Raw genomic sequence first — 25,508 nt, forward strand, 5'->3', positions numbered from 1 at the left:
GGAAACTTAAGAGGTCGGACTTTCTGATAGAATAGAACTCTGCATTTACAGTACAAAGAAGGAAGAAGGCTGACATTCAGGACGCACCACTCTTCCTCCAGGGTTACCCGCCTCGATTGGTAGCTCCTTCCAGGAGCCAGAAATCTGCCCGTGTCCTACGCTATCTTCTGCTTGGGTTCATGTCCAGTCAGGAACAAGCCTTTTCCTTTCCATCACCACTGCCATGACTATTGCTCCGACCCTCCAAGTTTCTCTTCTAGGCAACAGTTTCATAGCTCGCCTGGCTGACTTCTGCGTTGCTACTGCTGCCCTCCCGGCATCCTATGCAGTGATCAGATCTCATCCTACCTGGCAAAATCATTCCCCCGCCTATCTGCCTTTAATGGCTTCTTCTCACATACAGAATGAAGTCTACACGCCTACCCAGAATGATAGGCAAGAGATTTCTTGACCTCCACCCATATGCCTTTCCATCCCCACCTCTCACAGCTCACCCACATCTGCCTACCCAGTTAATGCTCCAGCAAGAGCGAATTCCTTGTGAGCCAGCACAGACCTCGGTACCCAGACCCTTCAATCCATCAGCAGTCCCTTTCTTCTTTTTTTTTTTTTTTTTGAATATTTGTCTCAGGGTTTATTAGTTTATCTAAACCATCATTCTGCTGGAGCATGCCTTGTTAAGGTTTTAGGGTTTTTTTAACTTTTTATTTTATATTGGAGTATAGCCGATTAACAATGTTGTGATAGTTTCAGGTGCGCAACAAAGCGACTCAGCCTCACATATACATGTATCCATTTTCTGTCTCTCCAGTGACCTACCATTTGCTTTAGCAGTGCTGCTCAGGGTCGCCTGCCTCTGGGAAGCATTCCCTCATTTCTCCAGTGTCAATAATTGTCTCCTTGTCTGTTTATAAGCTTTTGCCTCTGTGCCTATCACACTGGAATTTAATTATTTGTTTAAGCATATGCCTTCCCTTCTTTATTGTGATTTTCTTGAGAGTGGAGACTATTCTTATGTAGCTTTCTAATCTGAACATTTTGTAAAATGGAAGGTATAGTCAGCTTACAATATTTGTTTTTGCATCTGTAGAGCACAGATTAATTGGATAAAAATCATCTGGGGGAAACGGGGATGCACTAAAAATACAAAGGAAGAAAAATAATAGAGCAGATGTTAAAAGAAAAATTAAATTATAGAAGTTAGTGTCCTGAGATAAAAATAGCAAAATGCGATAATTACCTATTAAATCTGAGTATTGTGTCAAAACAGTACTCCATTTGTTTAAATATAGGCAAAAAATATCTAAAATTTATGCACAAAAATCATGAAGACTGTGTGAGAAAATGATAGCTATATAAATTTACCTTCAGTAAAATATACCTCTGTGTTAGGGCAAGAGAAACAGTGATGTACTGCCAGAGAGCAGCAAAGTGATTACTGACTGTGTGAATAGGAGAGTGTAATGCATTCTGCCAGATGTGTGAAATAAAAAAAGAAGTTTTATAAGGCAGCCCAAGAAATGAGACGCTTTGAAACTCTTCACCACACAAGGGTACATACAATAGCCTCAAATTGTAAGGAAGAGTCCCAAACTGTGGACGTAACATGAAATCTGAAATTGATGCATAATAGAAGCGATGATAAATTTTATTCAGCATGAGAAGAGAAATGGTAATCCATCTGTTGAGCAAGGGGGGGAAAGAAAACACATAACTTGGGACAAGAGGAAGAAAGAGTGATGGTTTCATATACTGAGAAGAGAAAAGACTTTTCTGAACTTGAAGAGAGTTCAATAGAGGATCCCAGTCTGAAAGATAAGGGGAAGAATTTGCCTGTGGGGCTCTAACACTAGTACTGGGGATACAATAGAATAGCCTCATGGAGGGAAGGGTGCTGCTTCTCGGGAGCCAAAGGAAGGATGGCCAGGAAGAAAGAGCCAGACACCTGCAACGAAAGAAGGGACACTAGACAGAGGAGCAGAGCAGAGACGTTCCAGCCTCATTCAAAAACAAGAACACAGGCAGTTGGTAGAAAACAGTTTCAAAGAAGGCAGGGTATATATTGATAGCATGCAGAACAAAGAGAACACCAGGTATATAAAAGGAAATGCTTTGATCTTTAGGCACTATGTGAGAAATCCAATGATAAACGCGTGAGAAAACCAGATGCACCAGACGTATAAAAATAAGAAGGAAAACATCACTCTTCTAGACTGTCCACTGGGAAGGTGGAAAGAAACTTTTTATGCTCAGGAAACTCAATGCTTTTCTGAGAAAAGGAGTAAAACTTTTAAAGGAGAGTTCTGAGAGCAGGTAGGGGAGATGAAAATATAAGTAAATTCAGTAACAAAAGAGTATAAAGGGGAAAATTATTGAAATTTAATAGAGTAAAATAGGAAATAACTAATGCCTATAGAGAGTGATCTACAGTCTTACCTAAGTGTGAGAGTTCTCAAAATCAGGTTTCTTTAGCCGAGATGGGAAATGAGAAGCAATGACGATGGACAAAGGCACAGTACCCAGAGGAAAAGAAAGACACTAGCCCTTCACCTCTCCCCATGTTGGTGGCCAGCCTCTTGTAAGCACTTACTGGGAGACAAGAAAAAAAAATGACATCCTTGAATGCAGATAAAAGAATATATTGAATAAGAAACTCTATTTTTTAAAATTTGAGAGTGTTCTGTGAATAAAAAGAACTAAGTTTTTCTATGATTTAGGATTGATCATAAAAGCCATGAGGTCTGCCACAGTTTTTATTTAATGGCAGGGAAAAATTTTTCCTGCTGCATACAATTTAAATGGAGAGTGAGAGACCAAAATAACATTGCATTTTAATTATATCCCCCAAGTTGCGTACATTAAATATACCAGTTAAATCTATTCGTTATTGGTGTGAGTGTTCATGGATACGTATTTGTATATGTATGTCAAATGAACCTGCCTACCTACTCTGTAAAAAGGCCAAAACCTAAGTGCCAGAGAAGACAAAACTAAGCCCAAGATACTGTGTGTAACTTTTAGGCATTTATGACCTAACTGAGTGGTCAAAGTGGATGTGAAAAATGGGTTACTAACAAAGGAATTAAATGACTTGTATAATAAAGCACTGTTAGAAACATGACAATTTCTTGTGATAATTATTATCAAATAATTCAAAAGAAGAGTAGTATAGAAGGATTTAGAGCAAAATTTCTGGAGTAGCCTAGAAAGATTTAAGAAAGTCCAGTTAGCTGAACCTGGAAGGAAAGCAGCATTTAATCATATGGGTGGAAAGAAACAAGCAAGGGTTATGGATTCTGAAGACAGAAACACTGAAAATAAAGCACAAACAGATAAAGGGTTAAACTCTGAGTAATATTAAGATAAAAAATTAATAAATAAATACTTCCCTAGACTGTAAATGAGATGTTAAGGTAATGGCGGATAGCTGTGGATTCAAACCCCTCTCCCCCTTCAAGAGTAATCGAGGTTCGCTGGGGAAAACTGCAAAGTCAAGACTGTTTCCCCCAATCTCCTTGCTGGTAGGTGTGGTCATGAGAACTGGGCAACGTTTGATTCTTCTGGCTCGAGGCTTTTAGAAAATGGATGTGCCTGCTCTGTAGGGGACGGACGGAGCCTGAATGCCTGAGTCACTGTATGGAGGAAACCTGAAAAATCCCTCCTGGAGCGTCACGGTGGAAGGCCTAAAGGTAAGGCTCAATACTTTGTGCTGCTTTGACATCTGTCACATTGGGAGGGTCTGGGCTGGCCTTGCTGTGTGTTCCCCTCCCACGCTGCCCCTGCACTGAGGGTGCCACAGCCAAACGACCCTCCTCGAAGGACCAGGCACAGTTCCTGCTGATCCCCAAGCAGCGGGTTTCGGTTCCTGCCGGGCCACGAAATCATTCAACTCAGGCAACCACATCTTCTCACTGGAACCAGAAGACACCCTGTCCTCACGAGCCTACAAAGCCTGTCTCCCACAGCCCCTGGCTGTTCACTCTGTTCCCAGGTGCAACCCCCATGCATCCCAGCACACCGTGCATATCCTCCCGCACCAGGCTCTGAGCTCCTGTGAACTGCAGGCCGGCTCACCTGTGCAGGGTCAGGTGTCTGTGTTTGACCCTCCCCTTAACCCTAGAGCAAGAATCCCTCCCTCATTCACAGGGTGAATAGGAAGCAATTAAAACATCTGCCTAAAAACAAACAAATTAAAAAGAAGAAACAAAAACCTTAGATCAACTGAGTCAGAATCTCTGAGGAGGAGAGGACTGGGGATCAATATTCCGTAAATACTCCCCCCCAGTGATTCTAATGTGCAAACCTGAACTTGAGAACTTACTGTCTTAAAGGCAGGGGCAGCCCTCCCTCTTGACCTTTGCCCTCTTGGACTGTGCAAACAAGGACAAACTTCAAAAATGGTGGAGCAAGAAGTAAGAAGAATTGTGGGTGCCTGCAATCTACCAGCTTAGACTTTTATAGAAGATGGAAAAGGCTGTTATCTTCTAGCGTACTATTTCAGGTCTATTTCACAGCAGCCAAACCTATAATTTTTTTTTAATTGAAGTAGAGTTGATTTACAATGTTGTGCCTAAACCTATATCTTAACTAAAACACAGACTTTGATCCTGACTCCATCACTGTCACTTATAGGGTTTTATTGATAATAGCAAGAAATTCTTTACACTCTCCCACTGAACTATTTCAACTTTAAAAGTGGATGCAATTATTATTTCACACCCATTTAAGGAGTAATAATAGCTTAAGATTCCAGAGCAAATGTCAGGTACTACGCTAAGTGGACCAAAATTGAGTAGTTTGGTTTGAATTTAACTTGTTTAAACTCCACAACAACACTCTTCACAAATGAGAATGTTTACATTTTTACAAATAAAGAAATTGGATTCCGGAGAACTTAAGAGAAGTCCCCAGGGTTATACAGCTGGTAAATGGTGACACTGGGATACTAAGCAAACATTTCAGCTTCAGAGTCTGTGCTTTTATCTATTACGCTACACGGAGGATCAATTAAATGAGAATTAACATATGAAAGCACGTATTAGCGTGTTTATCATATAGTGGGCATAACCAGGTCTTTTCTCCTTCTCCCCTTCTTCTAATCCTCACTGAACACACACACACACACACACACACACACACTTTTTTCCCTTTCTGTCACAAGATTACGCATAGTAAACAGGAGTCTTCCAGAGAATGACAATGAAGTAAAGACTCAAAAGGCAATGAGGGAAAGTTCCTTTAGCCTGGGAAGGAACATTAAATCTCTACCTAATGTGAAAAGGAGATACCCCATCTCCCCCACCCATATTCTTCAGCACCACCCACCAAATGCAAAGGGGAATTTGTATCTACCGACCCAACACAACATTCAGTGTGCCAAAGTGAAATGAAAGGCCACTGATCAATCTCATGACCGTAAAATAACACACGAACTTTTGTTTTGCCAAGCAAAACTTAAAAACAACATTCACAGTAAAAGTACTCCGTTCTGGGGAAAAAGAGTTTAAATGTGGATGCCCCAAGGACATAAAACTGTCACAAATTGAATACATGCTGAAAAGAGATGTCCCTCCCTGAACACATTAAAGGGAAAGACTGTCACACACTAGACACGTCGACAGGGAAGATGTCCTGGTGGGGTAGAGAGGGGTGCGCTGCTGGAGCATATGGTAATAAAAGATGAAACACGAGACTACAAAGGAGGATGACTGACCCACATGTCATAAAAGATGACACACTTAAGATGCCGTGAGGGAAGAGATGACTTATCAGAGAGGTTAGTAGGTAAAATATGGAATGTTTTACTATTACCGAGACAGATGTTGCCTTGTCAATAGCTCTTCTGAGTCAGCTTACCAGGCTTCTTTTTCTCCTTTCATGTTGGTGGGTGGGGCAAAAGAATTATAAGGAAGCCTCCTGAGATCTTCCAGTCTCCCCAGTATTCCCCTTGTTTTTACTGAATGCATTTAATAATTCAACAGAATGTGTTTTCCAAATCTGTTAAGAATAGCAGGATAATTTTTACTCCAAGAAGCAATAAACAAAGCCAGAAATATGAAAGTCTCCAAGCAAGTTTAGGAATATACAAACAAAATAATTTCCCAATAAATGGTATTAGAAACCTCCTACCATCTTGGCTTTAAGATACTGTTGAGCTGTCTACTTCTTCACCCATACTATGCATCTAATGTTCACTGCAGGTAAAATTCTTCCTTAGAACTCTATTCTCAGAAGGTTTTTTGGGCTCAGATCTACTGTGAAGGGAAAACGAAAAAATCAGTGAAATACCACACTGACTATGGTTCCAGGGTACCTTCAAACCCTCAAAATTCCAAACCCAAATTATTTTTTAAATTATTTTATTAATCTGCAAAAATATCAGATGTCTGTCTGGTAAAATTCTTCAAAGGAAATTTTAAATAAACTCAACTTTCTAAGCTGGAGAGGAATTGCCACTGATCTTCTGAGCTTTTTAAAGTCCTACCTGTGTCCTAAATGTGCTAAGAAGCCATTGCTTGAAAAGTTGTATCCACAAAACAGTACAGATTTTGAAAGTGTTGTTTTGGGAGATGCTGTTCAAAACTGAAGTCAGGGGAGGGTTTTCATCCTGTCTGTGCCTCTTCGTAGCTCTGTGACTGCAGATAAGCTACCTGACATTTTGGTATCTCAGTTTCATCTTCCATAACATTACAATGATAATAGTCTATATATCATAGACTTTCCTAAGGATTAAATGAATTAACTTTTATAGAGTGCTTAGGATAACAACTGATACACATATATTTGATGTTACTATTATTATCATATGACCCATTATAAATATGCCGTCAGCCTATTACCTGGATATAGATTAAACCTGAATAAATAGGACATTTTTTCTTTCAAAAATTTCAAAATATCAACGTACTGTGTTTTCCCTATCAAAATAGCAAGGATTAAACAACAATGAAAATACTTAATGCTGTTAAAGGAATGGGGATGGCTGAATCAGCATCTTCTCACTCTGCTGGGTCAGGGCTAACTTGGTTAACCATCTTAGAGCTTAATCAATTATTCTGCCATATTTTCTTGAAGAATAGAAGAAAATATACCAAAAGAAAACAGTGGTTAAAGCTTTGTAGCATGCACTATGTAAGCATTATTTTTGCTCATACAAGATTGGCTAGAATATGACCCTAAAGCCAATATGCAAATTCCTACAGCACAAGGTAGAAGTTTATAGACTATCATAAGAGACATAGATAAAATGCTCTGAGGATTTAGAGGTGGAAACGTTGCTTCCAATTGAAAGTAACTTCATCAAGTTTCAGGTGACCCTGGCATTTGTGCAAGCTGGAATTTAGACTATCAGAGAATGAATGTAGTAAAACCTTTGGTATTATGAGAAAAGAATCAGATATAGGACAGGACTGGGCATAGTTAGGAAACAGCAAGCCACCTAGTTTGTCTGCAAAGTGATACATGTGGACAGTCTTTGTGATGTCCCAAGTCATAACTGGAAAACCAAAGGCATGGAGTCATGTTATATTGGGGCAGTTGTTTAAAAACAAAACAAAACAAAAAATTCAGGCAAAATGGTGTTTAACTCATTCTTTTTTTTTAAGTAAGGCTTTAAAATCATGAGATTTCAAATAAAAATCCCAATTTCTAGAACATTTGGGATTGACATACACACACTACTATGCATAAAATAGATAACTAATAAGGACCTACTGTGTAGCACAGGGAACTCTACTCAATACTCTTTAATGACCTATATGGGAAAATAATCTAAAAAGGAGTGGATATATGTATATGTATAACTGATTGACTTTGCTGTACAGCAGAAACTAACACAACATTGTAAATCAACTATACCCCAATAGATTTCCTTTTTAATAATAAAATAAAATCACAAGATGTCAAATAAAAAATCCCAGTTTCTAGAACATCTAGCCTGAATACTGGCCAGAAGCGGCTGTGTCCCCTTTGAGAGTGGACGTGCTTCCCCCAGGCAGCACCAGGCACGTGGTGTCTTCATGCCGTGCCCACTCTAATCCCTCCTCCGCTCTCAACCTTTCCCAGGAACTAGAGTCTGTGGTCCACAAGACCACGTCAGAAGCCTGATGAATGGAGTGAGTGAGACTGTATTTCAAGACTATACTGTCTCTGTAAGTTAAAAAAAAAAAAAAAAAAAAAAAATGGGATGTGTTCGTTCAGTAATTTATACCAGGCTAGACCACATCCAAGAGGAATAGGAGGGCTTCACCACTGTGAGTGTTGGGTGGAGGGAGGGGAGTGGCTGCTGATTTGGTTTAAAGAACTTTTTTTTTTCAGTTTTCCCCCTTAAATCAAAACCAACTTGAATGTTTTCTTTCTTTCCTCTCCACGCAAATACATTTTCCCCTTCCCTTCTTCCAAACAACATAAAAAACACGGACACCTGTTCTGAAGAGTAGAAAGCTCTTTTAAATGTTTAATTAATATTCATTCCATTAGCTTAGTCCTTTTCCTAGTCCATGATGCTAATACCTTCTGGCAGGTATCAGATGAGTATGTTTCTTAATGCTCTGTAATGTCATTAATTTCTTTATGATCTTGAGCTCTTTAAAAAAAATTTTTTTTCCATTTTCATTGTTAACAGAGATGCTCTCAGAGTCTCTCAAAGGATCTGATCTAGGAGAGATTTCCCCCTGAGATTTTAGTTTATTTAAAGAATGTAGGGTTTTTTCTAGGTAAAATGATGTCTACGTAAAAAGGATTGTGAACCACAGGAGATGTCAGATGCCTCCCCTTGAGAACAGGAGTCTCTGTTCCATAATGATAATAAGAACATTTACTGAATGCTTCTTATGAGCCAGACCCCTTTCCCTTTGTACTTACTAAATGTGTATTAACACATTTCCTCTTAACAGTGATTTAAGCTTCAGAATTTAAGAGCTGGCTACTCTTTTCCGCTCCACACTGTACAGATGAGGAATTAAGGTACAGAACATGAGGTAACCTTCTCAACACACACAGCCAGCTGGGAGCCGAGACAGGCTTGGAAGGCAGGCAGGCAGGCTGGCTCCAGACCCCCACTTGGACCCAGCAGGCCATCTGCCTACCTGTCTCAGCCCAGGTGACACACACAACACAGCACACAGGACATGGTCCAAGCACACTCACCGGCTCCGCTTCCATTTCATTATCAAGGGCTCGACTAAGGGTAAGGGTCACACAGGAAAAACAGAACCTGTGGATGTGTAGCGAACATTTCAGGTGGTAGAAAACATGATAAAACATGGGATAGTAAGTCCTTATTTATGGCTTTCATTTGCAAATTCTGTCTTTTTTTTTTTTTTTTTTTTTTTACACTCACACATGAACCAAGTGTAGATGTAAAATATAAGAGATTCTTATATCATGATTCTGGTTTGATCAACTATACATCGTTTTTTAAAATTTGAAACTATAGAAAAGTACAGAAAATACTACAAGAAATGTCCAGATTTCCATCACCGCAGGTTGACTACTGGTAACATGTTTTCTTTATCTGTCTTTCATGGTGAAATCAATGAAACAATGAAGATAAAGTTGCAGTGCCCTCTAGGGAACACAACTCTTTTTTTTCCCCAGCATGATCTCGTTTTCTTTGATTTAAGATGCTGGTTCACTGCCAAGAGTGAATCCTTTTTCAGCCAAAGATGAATCTTCCCTCAGAACTCACCTCCCTCCCCAAGAAACATATAGAAAGAGTATCTCTGAAACTGTTTGCAACTGCCTTGCTCAGGTCAGCTAAAAACCTGAATCGTCTTTAAATATATTGATTTATAACGGTTCCAATTTCTCCCATTATCCATTAGGATAACTTAATTATAATATATTTTCAACCTCGCAAATACTCCATCTGAAATATTATTTATAAACCAGTATCTCTGGAGCCACATTGCTGAAGAACTTGACATTTTTCCTTGTTTTTCTCATAAAATGTTTTCTAGATTTCAAAATAGGTTCCAGAGAACTTCTCCACAGAAAAGCACAAGAAGCAATAAGTGTTCTTTAAGCCGCGCACCAGTCAACAAAATCCTTTACTCCTATCAGCTGAATTGGCACATCTGTGAAGAGCCAAGTTTCATCTTTTCATGCCCTTTTATATGTTCTGCTTTGGGGAAAAGGTGTTTAAAGTATATAACCTTCATGCTTCCAGCCCCTCCTCCATTTTCTGTTTCTAAAAGAATGCACCAAATATCCTGTTCCCTCCATATTCCCCTGCTATTAGCTTCTAAAGCTTTTCTCCTGACTATGAGTGTCTAGCGGCTGCTTCACTTGCGAGAATAGCATATTTTCTCCTCGTTGGTGTGTAGGGAATAGTAGCAGTGCATACTTAATAGCATAAACGAGATCCCTGGGTCCAGCAGGATTTCTACATAGTTGGGTTGCCTGGCTGTGGAGAGACAAACATCAGTGTATCTAAAACTGGAAAACATCAATATTTGCTTTTATTTTTTTAAATAAAACCTGTATTTCAATTAGTCACATCATTATTCAGCCTGTGTAAAGATCATCACTACTTATAATAATCACAGCTCCACATATACAAACACTACAATTTGGAGCTACACGTGAAAATAAAGACTATGGTGACTACCACTGTGTAAAATGTGTCAAACGCTTCCACATGTATGACATCATACAAACATACACACACACATTAAGAGGCAGGATTATAAAAACAATCAATATTCCTATGCAGTGTGTTACACAAGAATATGACTAATGCATTTGAGAAAATGAAATGAGATTAAAGTTAAAAATATCTATAGATAGGAAACACAGATCTGTTCCTAATGTGCTAGAATGCAGCCCATTACAGACCAGCACCTGCTTCTGTGATCACCTCCCGCTCACCAAACTGCGTATCTGGTAAAGGAGGCTTTTGTCATTGTTCCTTATAATCCCTGGATTGGACAGAACTGTTTCCTGGAAGACAAAGGCCTGGTTCCAGCACATTTTGACATAAGCAGCACCAAGCCAAGTTTTTGTACAGGGTCCCCAAGATCAGACAACGTCATCTCTGACCTACTAAATGTTTTCTGAAAGTTTCTGCGTCACTCTTTCTAATATCCAAAAGGGCAGTAGCTTCCAGTGCCACCCATGACAAGACTATCATGGGTCTCATTCAACACCTTCTAGAGGAAGAGCAATTTGTACCACTGATACCCAATTTGCTCCCAAATTCCTCAGCTCTAGAATAGTCAGGGACTACATGCTACTGAGATGCCCTGTGTCACAACCAATACACACCTCCCCAATGTCACCATCTTCCTTCCATCTTCCTCCACATTGCTTGTAACTCACAGCCCCGCCACGTCTGCCACTGCGACCGCTGACACCATGGCTCTCTGATCTTCTTACCAGGGGTTTGAAAGTCTCTGCTACCCTCATCAAGATCCCCAGGGTGAATTACAGCCTGGCTGGAAAGCAAAGGCCTTGCTTGAGACACTGATTTGCAGGAGAATATTAAAAAGATGACACGAGTTATTGCAGCTCCCTGGTCACCACAACATAACCTCAGGTTTACAAGTCCCCACGTTGGGGAACATGACACTCTTGGAGAGATTCCGTGGCTGTCCACATCCAGGGTGGATCCATTCAGATAAAGACTCTTGGATGCGCCCGAGAGTTTCCAGCAGTGTCCATTAACTAGGTGCCAGGATTCCTCAAGGGAACACCTCTCCTCTAAGGCTAAGAATCTAGCCTTAAAGTCTCCGGTCACTTTCACAGATGCCTAAAGGCTAATATACATCCAGCAGTGCTGTCTAATTAGGACTACCTTTGTCCCTGAGATGGGAAAATGCTTTCACTCCATAGGGCTCCTAAAACACTCACTAAACTCCAGGGGCCTGAGTTACTCACATTCATCCCATTCTTAGAGGCTCTATCTTATATCAGTGGTGAGCCAAACCATATTTTTCACTCACTTATGTTTCCTAATGGGTAAACTCCACAGGCCCTTATCTGTCTCTCTGCCCATGAGCATTTTCTAATTCATTTCCATTTTTCTGATACTGAAAAGGCTGCACTAAGTTTAGTGGTCCATGCGAAACATCTTTGGAGCCCTATGAAAGGAACGTCACTATATGCAACTGTACAGTATTGTTGCCAGGGTTTTTGTCTATTATTCAGGACATACACACTTAATTTTATGCACCCCTTGGTGTTTTCTGCATCCGGAAACAGACTTTCCCCCATAAAATACTATATTCTGTTTTTCACTTTATTTTTACTATGTCTGCTGTTTTGTCCCATCTTGTGCTCTTCTCTAGTCTTACCATTAAGTCTACTCTTTTCAAATCTCATTGTATAAAAAAGATAACATTAAATAATATAAAATGTCATCCGTGTGAAAAAGTAAAACAGACCAATTTAGGTAATGGCCCACTTTAAATAATAGCACATAATTTGTGAGAAATTTCTACATCATATTTTTATTCCTAATTTATACATTGACTCTGACATTTAAAATAAAAAATTCATATGCCGTGATGCCTTGTCAAATATTCTGCCAACCAAGCCAAATAATGTTCGCACTAAGTGACATGTCTCCGATACATAATCAGACCTTCCGTTGAGGGCAAGGAGAGGAAAAGGGAGTGAGAAAAAGGGAGATGTGAATAAAAAAGGATAGGGATTTTTTAAAGTGTGCATTAGGGCATATACTGTTCCCTGAGCTTATTTTTCCAAGAATATCAGCCAGTTTCAGGAAATCAGTTGCTATCTGACACGTGAGTTTCCAAAGCATCAGAGTTTTCCAGCACTAAAGGAATGTCTAATACCATGCCATGCCCGACTGGTCTGTCCCTGAAGGGCCTGAAAGGACCCAGGTTATCTCAGAATATATAACCAAAATCAGTTTCAAAAGCAGCAAAAAAATAAAATAGGGCGATGTTTGGGAAGATGGCGGAAGAGTAAGACGCGGAGATCACCTTCCTTCCCACAGATACAGTAGAAATACATCTACACGTGGAACTGCTCCTACAGAACACCCACTGAACGCTGGCAGAAAACGTCCGACCTCCAAAAAGGCAAGAAACTCCCCCCGTACTTGGGTAGGGCAAAAGAAAAAAGAAATAACAGAGACAAAAGAATAGGGACGGCACCTGCACTAGTGGGAGGGAGCCGTGAAGGAGGAAAGATTTCCACGCACTAGGAAGCCCCTTCGCGGGCGGAGACTGCGGGTGGCAGAGGGGGGAAGCTTCGGAGCCACGGAGGAGAGCGCAGCCACAGGGGTGCGGAGGGCAAAGCGGAGAGATTCCCGCACGGAGGCTCGGCGCCGAGCAGCACTCACCAGCCCGAGAGGCTTGTCTGCTCACCCGCCGGGGCGGGCGGGGCTGGGAGCTGAGGCTCGGGCTTCGGTCGGATCGCAGGGAGAGGACTGGGGTTGGCGGCGTGAACACAGCCTGAAGGCGTTAGTGCACCACAGCTAGCCGAGAGGGAGTCCGGGAAAAAGTCTGCAGCTGCCGAAGAGGCAAGAGACTTTTTCTTCCCTCTTTGTTTCCTGGTGCGCGAGGAGAGGGGATTCAGAGCGCTGCCTAAACGAACTTCAGAGACGGGCGCGAGCCGCAGCTACCAACGCGGATCCCACAGCAACAGGGGCGCAGAGGGAAAAACGGAGAGATTCCCGCACAGAGGCTCGGCGCCCACCGAGCAGCACTCTCCAGCCCGAGAGGCTTGTCTGCTCCCCCGCCGGGGCGGGCGGGGCTGGGAGCTGAGGCTCGGCTTCGGTCGGATCGCAGGGAGAGGACTGGGGCTGGCGGCGTGAACACAGCCTGAAGGGGTTAGCGCACCACAGCTGGCTGGGAGGGAGTCCGGGAAAAAGTCTGCAGCTGCCGAAGAGGCAAGAGACTTTTTCTTGCCTCTTTGTTTCGCGGCGCGCAAGGAGAGGGGATTCAGAGTGCCGCCTAAAGGAACTCCAGAGAAAGGCGTGAGCCGCGGCGATCAGCACGGACCCCAGAGACGGGCGTGAGACGCTGGGGCTGCTGCTGCCGCCTCCAAAAAGCCTGTGTGTGAGAACAAGTCACTCTCCACATCGCCCCTCCCGGGAGCCTGTGCAGCCCGCCACTGCCAGGGTCCCGTGATCCGGGGACAAGTTCCCCGGGAGAACGCACTGCCCGCCTCAGGCTGGTGCAACGTCACGCCGGCCTCGGCCGCCGCAGGCTCACCCCGCCTCCTCTGTACCCCTCCCTCCCCGCGGCCTGAGGGAGCCAGAGCCCCCGAAGCAGCTGCTCCTTTAACCCCGTCCTGTCTGTGCGGGGAATAGACGCCCTCAGGCGACCTACACGCAGAGGCGGGTCCAAATCCAAAGCTGAACCCCAGGAACTGTGCGAACAGGGAAGATAAGGGGAAATCTCTCCCAGCAACCTTAGAAGCAGCGGATTAAAACTCCACAAACAACTTGATGTGCCTGCATCTGGTGAATACCTGAATAGACAACGAATCATCCCAAATTCAGGAGGTGGACTTTGGGAGCAGGATATATTAATTTTTCCCCTTTTCCTTTATTTGTGAGTGTATATGTATATGCTTCTGGGTGCGATTTTGTCTGTATAGCTTTGCTTTACAATAGCTTTATTTTACTTCACTATATTATAGCCTCTTTCTTTCTTTCTTTCTTTCTTTCTATTTTTTCTCCCTTTTACTCTGAGCCGTGTGGACGAAAGGCTCTTGGTGCTCCAGCCAGGCATCAGGGCCGTGCCTCTGAGGTGGGAGAGCCAACTTCAAGACACTGGTCCACAAGAGACCTCCCAGCTTCACGTAATACCAAACGGCAAAAATCTCTCAGAGATCTCCATCTCAACATCAAGACCCAGCTTCACTCAACGACCAACAAGCTACAGTGCTGGACACCATATGCCAAACAACTAGCAAGACAGGAACACAGCCCCATCCATTAGCAGAGAGGCTGCCTAAAATCATAATAAGGCCACAGACACCCCAAAATACACCACCAGACGTGGACGTGCCCACCAGAAAGACAAGAGCCAACCTCATCCACCAGAGCTCAGGCACTAGTTCCCTCCACCAGGAAGCCTACACAACCCACTGAACCAACCTTAGCCACTGGGGACAGATACCAAAAACAACAGGAACTACGAACCTGCAGCCTGTGAAAAGGAGACCCCAAACACAGTAAGATAAGCAAAATGAGACGACAGAAAAACACACAGCAGATGAAGGAGCAGGGTCAGAACATACCAGACTTAACAAATGAAGAGGAAATAGGTAGTCTACCTGAAAAAGAATTCAGAATAATGATAGTAAGGATGATCCAAAATCTTGGAAATAGAATAGACAAAATGCAAGAAACATTTAACAAGGACGTAGAAGAACTAAAGAGGAACCAAGCAATGATGAAAACCACAATAAATGAAATTAAAAATACTCTAGATGGGATCAATAGCAGAATAACTGAGGCAGAAGAAAGGATAAGTGACCTGGAAGATAAAATGGTGGAAATAACTACTGCAGAGCAGGATAAAGAAAAAAGAATGAAAAGAACTGAGGACAGTCTCAGAGACCTCTGGGACAACATTAAACGCGCCAACATTCGAATTATAGGGGTCCCAGAAGAAGAAGAGAAAAAGAAAGGGACTGAGAAGATATTTGAAGAGATTATAGTTGAAAACTTCCCTAATATGGGAAAGGAAATAGTTAATCAAGTCCTGGAAGCACAGAGAGTCCCATACAGGATAAACCCAAGGAGAAACACACCAAGACACATATTAATCAAACTGTCAAAAATTAAATATAAGGAAAACATATTAAAGGCAGCAAGGGAAAAAAAACAAATAACACACAAGGGAATCCCCATAAGGTTAACATCTGATCTTTCAGCAGAAACTCTGCAAGCCAGAAGGGAGTGGCAGGATATACTTAAAGTGATGAAGGAGAAAAACCTGCAACCAAGATTACACTACCCAGCAAGGATCTCATTCAGATTCGATGGAGAAATTAAAACCTTTACAGACAAGCAAAAGCTGAGAGAGTTCAGCACCACCAAACCAGCTTTACAACAAATGCTAAAGGAACTTCTCTAGGCAAGAAACACAAGAGAAGGAAAACATCTACAATAACAAACCCAAAACATTTAAGAAAATGGGAATAGGAACATACATATCGATAATTACCTTGAATGTAAATGGATTAAATGCTCCCACCAAAAGACACAGGCTAGCTGAATGGATACAAAAACAAGACCCATATATATGCTGTCTACAAGAGACCCACTTCAGACCTAGAGACACATATAGACTGAAAGTGAGGGGATGGAAAAAGATATTCCATGCAAATGGAAATCAAAAGAAAGCTGGAGTAGCAATTCTCATATCAGACAAAATAGACTTTAAAATAAAGACTATTACAAGAGACAAAGAAGGACACTATATAATGATCAAGGGATCGATACAAGAGGAAGGTATAACAATTGTAAATATTTATGCACCCAACATAGGAGCACCTCAATACATAAGGCAAATACTAACAGCCATAAAAGGGGAAATCGACAGCAACACAATCATAGTAGGGGACTTTAACACCCCACTCTCACCAATGGACAGATCATCCAAAATGAAAATAAATAAGGAAACACAAGCTTTAAATGATACATTAAACAAGATAGACTTAATTGATATTTATAGGACATTCCATCCAAAAACAACAGAATACACATTTTTCTCAAGTGCTCATGGAACATTCTCCAGGATAGATCATATCTTGGGTCACAAATCAAGCCTTGGTAAATTTAAGAAAATTGAAATCGTATCAAGTATCTTTTCCGACCACAACGCTATGAGACTAGATATCAATTACAGGAAAAGACCTGTAAAAAATACAAACACATGGAGGCTACACAATACATTACTTAATAACGAAGTGATCACTGAAGAAATCAAAGGGGAAATCAAAAAATACCTAGAAACAAATGACAATGGAGATACGACGACCCAAAACCTATGGGACGCAGCAAAAGCAGTGCTAAGAGGGAAGTTTATAGCAATACAAGCCTACCTCAAGAAACAGGAAACATCTCGAATAAACAACCTAACCTTGCACCTAAAGCAATTAGAGAAAGAAGAACAAAAAAACCCCAAAGCCAGCAGAAGGAAAGAAATTATAAAGATCAGGTCAGAAATAAATGAAAAAGAAATGAAGGAAACAATAGCAAAAATCAATGAAACTAAAAGCTGGTTCTTTGAGAAGATAAACAAAATTGATAAACCATTAGCCAGACTCATCAAGAGAAAAAGGGAGAAGACTCAGATCAATAGAATTAGAAATGAAAAAGGAGAAGTAACCACTGACACTGCAGAAATACAAAAGATCATGAGAGATTACTACAAGCAACTCTATGCCAATAAAATGGACAACCTGGAAGAAATGGACAGATTCTTAGAAAGGCACAAACTGCCGAGACTGAACCAGGAAGAAATAGAAAATATGAACAGACCAATCACAAGCACTGAAATTGAAACTGTGATTAAAAACCTTCCAACAAACAAAAGCCCAGGACCAGATGGCTTCACAGGTGAATTCTATCAAACATTTAGAGAAGAGCTAACACCTATCCTTCTCAAACTCTTCCAAAATATTGCAGAGGGAGGAACACTCCCAAACTCATTCTACGAGGCCACCATCACCCTGATACCAAAACCAGACAAAGATGTCACAAAGAAAGAAAACTACAGGCCAATATCACTGATGAACATAGATGCAAAAATCCTCAACAAAATACTAGCAAACAGAATCCAACAGCACATTAAAAGGATCATACACCATGATCAAGTGGGGTTTATCCCAGGAATGCAAGGATTCTTCAATATACGCAAATCAATCAATGTGATACATCATATTAACAAATTGAAGGAGAAAAACCATATGATCATCTCAATAGATGCAGAGAAAGCTTTCGACAAAATTCAACACCCATTTATGATAAAAGCCCTGCAGAAAGTAGGCATAGAGGGAACTTTCCTCAACATAATAAAGGCCATATATGACAAACCCACAGCCAACATTGTCCTCAATGGTGAAAAACTGAAACCATTTCCACTAAGATCAGGAACAAGACAAGGTTGCCCACTCTCACCACTATTATTCAACATAGTTTTGGAAGTGTTAGCCACAGCAATCAGAGAAGACAAAGAAATAAAAGGAATCCAAATCGGAAAAGAAGAAGTAAAGCTGTCACTATTTGCAGATGACATGATACTATACATAGAGAATCCTAAAGATGCTACCAGAAAACTCCTAGAGCTAATCAATGAATTTGGTAAAGTAGCAGGATACAAAATTAATGCACAGAAATCTCTTGCATTTCTATACACTAATGACGAAAAATCTGAAAGTGAAATTAAGAAAACACTCCCATTTACCATTGCAACAAAAAGAATAAAATATCTAGGAATAAACCTACCTAAGGAGACAAAAGACCTGTATGCAGAAAATTATAAGACACTGATGAAAGAAATTAAAGATGATACAAATAGATGGAGAGATATACCATGTTCCTGGATTGGAAGAATCAACATTGTGAAAATGACTCTACTACCCAAAGCAATCTACAGATTCAATGCAATCCCTATCAAACTACCACTGGCATTTTTCACAGAACTAGAACAAAAAATTTCACAATTTGTATGGAAACACGAAAGACCCCGAATAGCCAAAGCAATCTTGAGAACGAAAAATGGAGCTGGGGGAATCAGGCTCCCTGACTTCAGACTATATTACAAAGCTTCAGTAATCAAGACAGTTTGGTACTGGCACAAAAACAGAAATATAGATCAATGGAACAGGATAGAAAGCCCAGAGATAAACCCACACACATATGGGCACCTTATTTTTGATAAAGGAGGCAAGCATATACAGTGGAGAAAAGACAGCCTCTTCAATAAGTGGTGCTGGGAAAATTGGACAGGTACATGTAAAAGTATGAAAATAGAACACTCCCTGACACCATGCACAAAAATAAACTCAAAATGGATTAAAGACCTAAGTGTAAGGGCAGACACTATCAAACTCTTAGAGGAAAACATAGGCAGAACACTCTATGACATACATCACAGCAAGATTCTTTTTGACCCAGCTCCCAGAGAAATGGAAATAAGAACACAAATAAACAAATGGGACCTAATGAAACTTAAAAGCTTTTGCACAGCAAAGGAAACCATAAACAAGACCAAAAGACAACCATCAGAATGGGAGAAAATATTTGCAAATGAAGCAACTGACAAAGGATTAATCTCCAAGATTTACAAGCAGCTCATGCAGCTCAATAACAAAAAAACGAACAACCCAATCCAAAAATGGGCCGAAGACCTAAATAGACATTTCTCCAAAGAAGATATACAGATGGCCTACAGACACATGAAAGAATGCTCAACATCATTAATCATTAGAGAAATGCAAATCAAAACTACAATGAGATATCATCTCACACCGGTCAGAATGGCCATCATCAAAAAATCTAGAAACAATAAATGCTGGAGAGGGTGTGGAGGAAAGGGAACACTCTTGCACTGTTGGTGGGAATGTAAATTGATACAGCCACTATGGAGAACAGTATGGAGGTTCCTTAAAAAACTACAAATAGAACTACCATACGACCCAGCAATCCCACTACTGGGCATATACCCTGAGAAAACCATAGGTCAAAAAGAGTCATGTACCAAAATGTTCATTGCAGCTCTATTTACAATAGCCAGGACATGGAAGCAATCTAAATGTCCATCGACAGATGAATGGATAAAGAAGATGTGGCACATATATACAATGGAATATTACTCAGCCATAAAAAGAAATGAAATGGAGGTATTTGTAATGAGGTGGATGGAGTTAGAGTCTGTCATACAGAGTGAAGTAAGTCAGAAAGAGAAAAACAAATACAGTATGCTAACACATATATACGGAATCTAAGGGGAAAAAAAAAAAAAAAAAAGGCCATGAAGAACCTAGTGGCAAGACGGGAATAAAGACACAGACCTACTAGAGAATGGACTTGAGGATATGGGGAGGGGGTGGGGTGAGATGTGACAGGGTAAGAGAGTGTCATGGACATATATACACTACCAAATGTAAAATAGATAACTAGTGGGAAGCAGCCGCATAGCACAGGGAGATCAGCTCGGTGCTTTGTGACCATCTAGAGGGATGGGATGGGGAGGGTGGGAGGGAGGGAGATGCAAGAGGGAAGAGAAATGGGAACATATTGTATATGTATAACTGATTCACTTTGTTATAAAGCAGAAGCTAACACACCATTGTAAGGCAATTATACTTCAATAAAGATGTTAAAAAAAATAAAAAATAAAAAATAAAATAAAATAAAAGAGTAGAAAGATATAGAAACAAATCAAAACCCAGCAGAAAATAACACTTTGGTCCCACCTACCTGTGATGTAAAATCCTGATCTAGTTCATACTGCATTTACAGCAGACAGTTCACATTCAGAACCTTGCTGGTGTTTGTTTAGGTTTTCTTAAGGTCTTGAAATTTACTAAAATAGGTTTTAATATTTATCTATGTGGAAAGTTGTTCATTAGCTGCCGGAGGAAAGGAAAAGTTTACATAAAGGATCTGCGTCTACAACGAAGACAGAAGAGATTAAGATGAGTCCTGAGAGAGAAAAGAATGACTTCTGTGGAGGAGGTGAATATATGTGCTCACTTCCCCTTAGGGTTCCGGGGATGTTCCCAGTGGGTAACACAAATGCCTGCAGCAGGTGTTCCCTCTCTGTAGTTTGTTGTCAATGTCAAAGAATGAAGTTATTTTATTTTTTCCAGCTAGGACGTAATCCCAACACCCTTGTTTGCCTTATATGTCACCTAGAACTAACCACAAATTAAATGGTTTCTTTTTTTTTTTTTTTTTTACATGTCAGTAAATCAAAACAATTATCCTAACAGGTTAACTGAGCCTCTAAAGTGTTTGCCAGCCAGAGATGGGCTGGTGTGCCCTTTCTTCATTGACACTGTGGACGAAGATTGTCACCTGCCATATCAGTAAACAGGATGTTGCAGCCATCAGCCACTGTAGCCTCCTACGACTGTGCACCCTGAGGGGATGCAGGATGGGGAAAAGCAGGCTACTGCTTTTAGTTAAGATGCTTATCAAAGGAATGATTTTAATGAGCCCAGACTCCTGCATCTTCCCATACACAGAAAAGCTCTACATTCATGAACTTGAGATGCCTGTTTTTCTTCAATTAAGAGTCATTTTTGATGTGCTGACTACCTGTCTTTTTGGGGTTTTTTTCTTCGAAAACTCCTATATATCCTGGCTCCTCCCTTACCTCTTGGAAACCGTCCCTCAGAGCCATCTGAGAGGCTGCTTCCCAGGATTAAGTCCTCAGTATATCCACCAAATAAAACATAATTCTCCGCTTTTAGGTTGTGTGTTGTTTTTTTCAGTCGACACCTCTTACGGTCTGCATCCAAATCCTCTGTCCTGTTAGCATCTGCAGCTTTTGTTTTTTATGTAAGTTGTACTGAAGACTCCAAACTTGAATGATCACAATTCCAATTTCGCCAGGCAGGACTTCTGCCAAGAAGGGTGCAGTGCCTGGTGCCACGCCTAAAACGCTGGGCCCACCTTCAAAGGCTCCTTCTCTTGATGGAGAGGGGGACAGAGACAGACGGAGAGAGAGGGAGGGAGGGAGAGAAAGAAGAAGATAGAAGATACAAAGATAATACAGGCACTAACAGTGCCCGTTTTAGAAAGGCGATCTAATGGACAGTCCAGTGAATATGGGCAACGATATTGTATTATCATGATTAAACTTGCTAAGAGACTAGATCTTAATGATTCTGACCACAAAAAAAAAAAAACTGTAATTATGTGACATGATAGAAGTACTATAGCTACAATGGCAATCATATTACAGTATAAATGTATCAAATCAACATGTCGTACATCTTAAATATAAACAATGTTATGTGTCAAACATATTTGAGTTAAAAAAAGAAAAGGGGGGGCTTCCCTGGTGGCGCAGTGGTTGAGAATCCGCCTGCCAATGCAGGGGACACGGGTTCGAGCCCTGGTCTGGGAAGATCCCACGTGCCGCGGAGCGACTGGGCCCGTGAGCCACAATTACTGAGCCAGCGCGTCTGGAGCCTGTGCTCCGCAACAAGAGAGGCCGCGATAGCGAGAGGCCCGCGCACCACGATGAAGAGTGGCCCCCACTTGCCGCAACTAGAGAAAGCCCTCGCACAGAAACGAAGACCCAACACAGCCAAAAATTAATTAATTAATTAATTAATTTTTAAAAAAAGGGGTCCCCCAAACCTTACCCCGCTGTTTCTCTCCAACACACCGGGCTGGGATCCAGGGCAGCCACACTTGTTGCTCTAACCGAGACATTCTGTTTATACGTATATTCTTTTCTATTTTAGGATATCTAGGGAATCTCAGTTTCTCTAGTAGTAGCTTACATTCATTCCTCCAGGTACCTCTGCTGTCTACAGAACACAGTTCAACCCCCTAGGAATCCCTTCACTACCCGACTTCTCCATTGCACTCCAGCCTCAAGGCCATCACACTTGGCTGCGCTGAACCACCTCTGTTCCTCTGGGTGCACCAAGACCTTTGCCCAGCTGTCCCTTTACTAGAGCATCACAGTGAGGAGGTCCTTTCCCCTTTACCTGGAAGCTCCCTCTGTCTTTTATGTCCTTATAAAGTGCTTATGCAGTAGTTTCCAATGCCAATCAACTTTCACTTCTTTGAATGATTTTCCAATCTCCTCCTCTGAAAAGATAACATTTACTTTTTCCTCTCCTACAGCATGTAATCCATGTGGTTTCACTTTGTGTTTTATGTTTCAGTGGGTTTTTCACTCACAGAAGAAGATGGATTTTGAGGCCCAGGGTGGAGAGGTCTGGCTTATAGTAAGTAATGACCGGCTACTGGATGAACACATAGAAGAATTCTTTTTTTAGCCATTTTTGAAACTGAAGTACAGTTAACTGACAATGTTACATTAGTTTCAGGTGTACAGCAAAGTGAAGAAGAATCATTTTTTAATCTCGCTTCATGACTCAGAGTTAAAGGCATTCCTACATTGTGGCTAATAAAAATACACTGAATCCCTCAGTCACAACTGCAGGCTGGTCATAGGACAAATTGCAAAGAAGATAAGCTTTATAGCTTTTATTCCCTTTGAATTAAAATCTCTTCAGCTCTTTTCTATCAAAGTCAATTTTGTGTTCCCCCGGCTGCCTAGAATTCTCTAAATTTGTCCAGCTTCCAACCCAGCCCTCCCAGGAAAAATGTCTCGCTTTCTAGACTAAGCTCTTCCCTGAAACTCAGAAAACTCAATGACCTTAGACTTCACACATAGGAGAAAGGGTGTCAGAAACCCTGTTTCCTGGGCTACGGAGGACAGTTGGTGACTGGGGTACCAGGACGGGGGGGCGTTGGCCCCAGTGATCCGGCCAAAGTACTTGGGGGTCCTTTATAATGAGAAGAAAACCACCACCCCTCTCCTGTCTCTTCCCAGAGGCCATAGAGCAAAGCAAAAACAGGCCAACCTTCCATTTACAACAACACAATGCCTTTTATGTTAATTATTTTGTTCACTTAAAATACTCTAGAGTTGTGTTTTGTTTTGATTATATTTGAACAAAAATTCTCCAGTTACATGAATCCACAAACTGATGTCCTGGACACTGCAACTTCCTAGCAATGAATACATATAGGAAGAGACTTTCTTTCCTCCAAAATTCACAGGTTAGAGACCCATATTTCCTTTTGAGCAAAAGCTCAATTTATTCAAAGAGGTGCAAATAGAGTGCCTGCTGACTCTTCTCCACACCTGTATCCTGCAGAGAGTAAGCAGTGACTTCTTCAAATATTCCTTCAAATTTTTGGTAGATCAGTGAAGATCAAAGTAGATCTAATTTAGAAAATCCTTGCCTGGCATTGAAGTTATGCTTCAGGAAAGGGTAAAAGTAGACAGTGTGAGGTTTGCCAAGAAACAAATGTAATTCTTTTTACTTTTCTAAATGGAAAGTGGTGAATATAGACTCTGTAAATTTGTTAAGACATGAGTAATGGGATCAGAAAAGAACTAAATTCCAGGTGCAAGTTTAACAGTTCCAAGCTGTGAGACCTTGAAGCTGTTTCTCCATTCATAATATAGAGATAATAGAAGTGCATTCTGAATTGACCTCTGGACAGAAAGCAGAAAAATCAATGACACCATCACTCCCACCCTAATAGTTAGGATCAGCTGGATACACTAAAATGCTATAGTTTTTAGAAACATTCAAGAGCTGAAGATATAAAGAAACCTAAGTGAACTAAAGTCCAGAAAGTGATGAGCCTTTCCGAGGAGAAGAGAGACCTGTGTGCTTTCATCCCACACACAGTGGCTAAAAGAAGCCACCTTACACAGTCACATTTCTAACAATGTTTCATCGCTACACCTGGGCTTCCTGGTCAGGTTACAATCCCAAGCCTCCCCAACCACAAAGAAAGTCTTCACCCCCCTGCCAACCCTTTCCTGCAGGCTTTCACGAAGTGTAGGAGTGAGTGTGCTGAAGGCTGAGAGGGGGCATAAGAGCTGAAAGAGACCCCCCAGCTCAGGATCAGGACGACTGTCAAGTGCAGGACAAAAACTGGCAATGATAATACGAAGAAATGAAGTCATCATTGAATGACCCTCGTGAACACAGAAGTAAAACCTTTCAGAAAAGGAGCAAAGTGAAGTAAGAAAGAGAAGGACAAATACTGTATGATGTCGCTTACGTGTGGAATCTAAAAAAAAGTGGTACAAATGAACTTATTTACAAAACAGAAATAGAGTTACAGATCTAGGAAACAATCTTATGGTTACCGGGGAGGAAAGGCGGGAGGGATAAATTGGGAAATTGCTATTGACATATACTCACTACAGTATATAAAATAGATAACTAAAAGGACCTACTGCATAGCACAGGGAACTCTACTCAATACTCTCTAATGACCTATATGGAAAAAGAATCTAAAAAAGAGTGGATATATGTATACACATAATTGATTCACTTTGCTGTACAGCAGAAGCTAACACCACATTGTAAAGCAACTATACTCCAATTAAAAAAAAAGAAAATTAGCTAATTAAGTACAGCAATTTGTAAAAAGGATAGACTCCAGATGGAATGTATCTCAGGAATGCAAAAGTTGTTTCAACACATGAAAAGGGACCAAGTACATCACGTATGTTAATGTCTATTATGACATTAACATAATATGCTATGATGTTAACAGAATAAAGGAGATTAACCATATAAATATCTCAAGGTATGCATAAAAAAGTATTAATAGTATCCATTCAAGATTTTTTAAAATCTCTCAGAAAAATAAGAACAGAAGGGAACTTCAGTCTGTTAAAGGACATCTATGAAAACCTATAGGTAACATTATAATTAGCAGTCAATATAGATATACTGAGCAGTCAATATACAAGACTTATTATCAATATGCAACATAATTGTATTTCAATATGCTAGTA

This window comes from Balaenoptera physalus (assembly GCF_965194825.1).
Source record: "Balaenoptera physalus genome assembly, chromosome: 1".
Lineage (NCBI taxonomy): Eukaryota > Metazoa > Chordata > Mammalia > Artiodactyla > Balaenopteridae > Balaenoptera > Balaenoptera physalus.